The 6,000-nt window shown below is 37.1% G+C and overlaps 1 protein-coding gene across 4 annotated transcripts in view; it reads right to left on the reverse strand.

The window, feature by feature from the left end:
• LOC134529451 (protein-serine O-palmitoleoyltransferase porcupine) overlaps positions 1–5,398 on the reverse strand; it is a 71,002-nt gene extending 65,604 nt beyond the window's left edge. For 3 of the 4 annotated variants that reach the window (XM_063363564.1, XM_063363565.1, XM_063363563.1), the window contains exon 1: positions 5,221–5,364. The gene's annotated coding sequence lies outside the window, so the exon portion shown is untranslated. Of the gene's footprint in view, positions 1–5,220 lie in introns of all 4 variants that reach the window. The other variant, XM_063363559.1, reaches the window with a different exon arrangement.
• Positions 5,399–6,000: the final 602 nt, after the last annotated feature.

Here is a 6,000-nt window from a genome sequence, read left to right on the forward strand (position 1 = left end):
ACCCCTCGATGTTGGGGTGTTTGCTCCTGTGAAAAAGATGTGGTTGCAGGTAAAGAGAGATCATGGACGAAAGACTTCCTTCAAAAATATTTCCAAAGAAGGAACTTCGTCAAAAAGGGGCCTTCAAAGAATCTAACATCAAAGCTGAATTCAAGTCAAGTGGGATTTGGCCAGTTAACTTGACAAAAGCTCTGGGCAAGTTGCCACCGGCACTTGAAGGACCATCGGCTAGCCATGCAACAGTGATTCCAGCTACATGTTACATGCCATCTACATCAGCGACTACAACTACAGGTGGCCTGTCATCTACGTCTAAAGATTCAGCTACAGATGGTCTGTCATCTACATTTGTCGGTCCAGTTGCAGATGGTCTGGCACCTACACCTGTGAATCAGGCTACGAATGCCCCGCGACCTATGCCTTTAGATTCAGCAACAGAAGGCCTGCCATGTACACTGGTGGTTTCAGCTGCAAATGGCCTGCCTTCTACACCAGTATATGCAGCTACAGACAGCCTGCCACCTTCATCAGTGTCTCCAGCTGCAGATGGCTTGCCTTCTACATCAGTGGGACCAGCTTACCTGCCATCTACACCAGTGCGTCCAACTACTGATGGTCTGCCACCTACACCTACATTAGCAGATCTCACAGCCTTTAGAAAAATACTGTTGAAAGCTGTTACCCCTAAAGAGAATAGAGATAAAAGCAAAAAGAAAAAATTAACTTTCAACAACATGGCTCTAACTGAAAAAAGATGTTATGAAGCAAATGGAGGAAGAGGAAAAAAAACGAGGCAAAAGAAAAAAAGGACGAAAGGGAACAAAAGAAAAGAATAGGCCTATTAGAGACAGAAGTGGAAACTGAGAAAGGAGAACCAAAACAACTGAAGATACGCAGATGCAATACAATTGAAAAATCCTGTAAAAACCAAAAAAAGTCCAAAAAAATAATTGACTCGACTTCTGAAGAAGAGGAAGATGAACCTTTTATTTCAGATGTATCAGATGATGATTTGAACCAGTTTCTTGATGAGGAGACAGACAAAGAAATGTGTTTGGCTGCCAATCAGTCTGGCTTATATAAAAACCCTCTAGGCCCCTACTTAGTTGAAGAAAGTCATAAACCAAAACAAAATGACTTTGTAGCTGCCTGCTACGATGACGAATGGTACATTGCATAAGTCACTGGTACTTCAGAACTAGGTGACCCACCCAACATGACAACATATTACAACCTACAATTTACGGAAAGCAAAGGACTGAACAAATTTTCTTGGCCAACAAAAGTGGATGAAGTGCCAACACTACTAGAAGACATTCTGTGTATTGTTGAAACTCCGATCCCCGTTAGTTCGCGGCACATTGGTTTAGACCATGCAAACTATAAAACGGTTACCAATTATTTTAATAAATGTGTAAATATGTTTAACAGTGTTTAATTCCATAATTTGCTTATTAATTAGATAGGCTTCTTTTGTTTGGGGCTACTAAATGGAAGTGACATAATTTTTCAGTAGCTATTAATAGTTTTCATAATAATAGTTTTCATGTAGCCTATTCTGTTATGCTGTTTTTATAAATAGGCAGGCTACAAGATTCTCAAAAAAAAAAAGCATTCCTATTTTTAAAATGTGTTAGTGCTTGTTTATATGTTTTATATCTATGAGGAGAAGCAAAAGTTGGTCTTACTGTTACAAAGTTTTCTAAACTAGCCAAATCTTCTTGACTTAAAAAATAAAATTGAAGTAGGTTTTTTGTTTTGTAATACTATTGAACTGTTTGTATATAATGATTTAGAAAGCTGTACGTAATAAGGTAAATTTCCTACATAATTTTTATTTAAAAGTATGAATATCTGATAATATTATTTTTAAATCATAAAATTTTGGTAAAAAAAATTTTTTTCTGGCTAAATCCAAGTGATATGTACTCTTCTTGCCATAGTTTTCTACCACCTAATAGCCCATAATATTAAGAATGCACTGTTTATGGGTTATAGGAGTACATCCCAATTACCCCCATCCCAATTACCCCCATGGGGGTAATTCGGTGGTAACTCAATTTTTTTTAATATGTGAACAATTAAAAATTATGCAATATAACAGAAAAGTTAACAGATTGCAATATGAAAGAAATGAAACATGTAAGCATTAAAAATATAAATAAGTTGATGTCGGAACAGCTAAATTTATAAAACATACCTCCCAATTCCCCCCGTTTACCCTATTAATTTAATATAACGGTGCAGTGTAAAGAAAGAATGTGCGGTTGTGTTTTAATTGTAAACAAGAATACGAAGGTTCATATTTCGCAATGTAGAATAAATTAAATGATGGAATGGCAATTGTTTTGGGGTAAATTTAATATCTGCAAGAGAAATAATGATAGTAAAAGATAATTGCCATAAAGCCAAGAAAAGTAAGTGGGTTTTTATGGCTTTGAAATGTTTGTGATTCGTATTTTAACATGCATTTAGTTAGATTTTTATGTTAGAGGTGAGTTGTGATTAGGTTAGTTTTGCAACCGTTGAAGAGAAAAAAACAAAGCAAAAGTTTTGGTGAGGGTTCAAAATACAAATACGTTTAAATCACGATATGGTAGGGATATTGATGAAGTCATCAACAAGTCTGTGCTGAAGCAATTAACACTTGTACATTCTTACCATATGAGTCAAGAAATTTATGGGTTTTGGTGAATGAGAATGTAGACACAGTAAAATTTGCATATTTTATTTTGGTAAATTTTAGATTTAGTTCATCATTAAGTAGAATTAAATTCTTCCAGATCTAGCAGTGACACCAGTATTTAATTTGGTGAATGTGAGACATTTTACCATAATCTTTTTGGCGGTATCGTGAAGTAGACGACAGCCCCACCCACCCTAGTGTATTTTTGTGATACTGGTATTTTATTCCCCATATTTTACCACTTTACCTGTAAATTTTATTTTTCAGTATCATGAAGTATGCTACTAAATAGGGAACGCTGTAATATCACAGTACTGCCGTTAAGTTAAAATATCTACCGACATTAATTTCTTTTAAAAATAAAAATATTGTTATTACAAAATAGACTTAAGCAGGGGTGGGGGGAATTATAATATACTTTACGACTTTACGATACAAAAAATGTTTAATATTAAAAGTATGAAATACGTTAAAAATTAGCGTATTTATATTTCCTCGCCCAAAACCCCCATATTCCCGCACTTATCTCGTATTAATGAAGGGGTAGTAATGACGTAAACGATGCCGTCTTGGTTACATCATCAGAACTGTTATGGAATCGCAAAATAGACTACTATGCCCGGCAGATATCTTGGCGTCTGAGCTCCCTAGTCCTGTCTGGAGGGGAGGGGAGGGCGAAGAGGAAGCGATACCCTATTGTCAAGGTCAGCGGCCAGGTTTGTACTAGCAGCACAGAAAACATTCGGCGCGTGACTTCTTACACTACGTAAGTCTGTATCGACGTCCGTGGGGGCCACAGGGCGGTACGGCCTTCTGGCTAAGAGCGCTGGGTTACCAAATCAAAAGTGAGAAATCCTATGAATTGTACTTGTACTACATAAGTGTAACATTGTGTAAATTGCAGTGGTTGTGCTCGAATATTTGTACTCATCTGTCAGGAAAAGTAACAAACTATTATCTAAACCTGCAACGTTTTACTTTGTCCCATTAATTATTATGCTAACCAAAATTAATTGAAATGTTAACTCAGTAACTAGCGAAAACCAGACACGATTTATTTTGGAAAACTAGGTCACTTAGTATGTAAAATAAATTATAAACTATGATTCTCAATTCATTGTGTTCTCAAAGCTAATTAAAACAAAAGTCTTACAAGAAAAAACAAACGACCAAAACATTACGCAATTGTAGCTCTCCGCGCGAAAGCTATCTCACAGTTGATGACACAGGAGCCAGTCTAGCCCTTATCGTTCTCCAGTTTCCGTACCTAAAACGTTCAATTTAGCGCTGGATGTACATTTAAGTAAACATGGAGCTTGTTATGTTATATTTGCTGCTCTAACTTCGTGTCAGTCGTTTAGGAAACACCTGACTACCAACGTTAATTGCATTTAAAAAATGCTTGTGTATGTGTGGCTTTATATTTTAATGCACCTATAATCGATTATTTATTATAAATGTAAATACAATTTGCATTGTACTTCCACTTTAGAATGCATATTATAACCTTCAAAACCTCATATATATTATATGATTTGTTTAATGTAAGTATGAAGATCTCTTTCCATGATAATTGATTGTATTAGGTGACGAAAAACAAAAATAAGTTAAAATTAATTACTATTATTACTATTCTTATTACTTTCTCTAGGTACTCCCGTTTTCCCCGTTCTGTCATTTCGTCAACGCTTCATACTCATCATTTCTCCACAATAGGCTATCAAGACCTTACTTGTTAATAACCGCCCAACTCACACACACCCTAACTGCCCAAATATTTTACTCCACTATACACTACGTAACAGTAACGTAGTAAAGATATATTTCCATTGTTTATTAAATACTCAAAATATCTGGGTTTTTTTCTGGCGTAGTCTGTGGGTCATGTGGTCGTTCTTTGCTGACTTTACGAATCCTGACTATGGACTGTTCACTCACACCCGTGTACATCGCTGCTCTTGCCGTCGGTCTCTGTAAAGGCTCGAGCAGACATTTATTTTTCGCTTCTTCATCACAAAACTGCATCACGGTTTTTATTATTTCCAGCTCTCCGCTATGTATCACTTTACCGCGCCTCTGCGAGCTGCCACCTTCGCCTTCCATTTTCGGGTATACACTGAAGGGCAATATTTTCCTAACAGCCACTACACGGCTCTCGGCTACGTGTCGCCTGCTTACCCCATCTTCTTTCTCCGACCCCGCTGTCCCCGCACCAACGCGCTGAGACACGCCAAGATAACTGCCGGCCACAGTAGACTACTCCCAATTAGCAGTGTACTATTAGAATTTGCCCAGTTTGCGTTAAATTGGTTGGTTGAGTCATAATTACAGCAAAAATCGTGAGATTCAACTTTCTATTCGTTGCATTTCTCAACTCCTAAACCTATTTTCCAAGCCATATGTAACTAAACCCTAAATTTTATCCATATTTTAGTACCTTACTGGATAAGTAAACGCATTACAAGTAACTACGTGAATATACATGTGAAATAAAAATCAAGCAAACACAACAACCGAACAAGATTTAGACATACCTTCTATTAAATATATTTCTGTGACATTAAAATTGACAAACCATGTGTCAACAAAATAATTACTTCGTTAAGGCAACATTCAAATTAAACCTCCTGACACAATATTAAAACAATAAACATCAACATCAACAACGTGGGCTTCGTTTGTTTCTTCTAAGCCAATAATAGGTTTGTTTGACTCGAGGTCTCTCGTGTTCCTCGGGAGTTGAAAGAGTTGGGAACAACTTGACCTGAGGGCAAAAAGAGTCGGTAACTTTTAATACACGAAGAAAAAGCGATTTATTGTAAAACAATGATGGCGGAAAATATAGCAGACATCGTGAGAAATTTCTGAAGATTCATCTGAAGATGAAGTAGCTATTGATTTACCATATATTGGAAAACAAATTATGAAATATCTTGATAAAGGTAAATATAAATATAAATATTGCTTTTTGACTTTAAACCGCCTGTGATATACTGACGTCGTCCGACCGAAGGCCACCCTAAAGCTCGACCTGCAACCGCCAGTATTCAACCCTGCTAACGGAATGCGCCCCTAGCCATGGCCCACCCGAGTCTGGCGAGCCACTAGCAACCAAGGTAGAATCCGGCCCCCCTAATAAACAGACCGACATTACAGCCGACCACATTGCAAAAACAAATACAGAATATTAAACAATATTATATATACATTAAAAGTTGATTAACGAAAGTGCGACGTAGGAGTGCCCGGGCACTCACGTGTGTAAATACGTCGATACGTGTGTGAGTGTCCCCCTGGCGGCCTTCTGCCTAAAT

The sequence above is a fragment of the Bacillus rossius genome, chromosome 2 (assembly GCF_032445375.1).
Source record: "Bacillus rossius redtenbacheri isolate Brsri chromosome 2, Brsri_v3, whole genome shotgun sequence".
In the NCBI taxonomy this organism is placed as follows: domain Eukaryota; kingdom Metazoa; phylum Arthropoda; class Insecta; order Phasmatodea; family Bacillidae; genus Bacillus; species Bacillus rossius.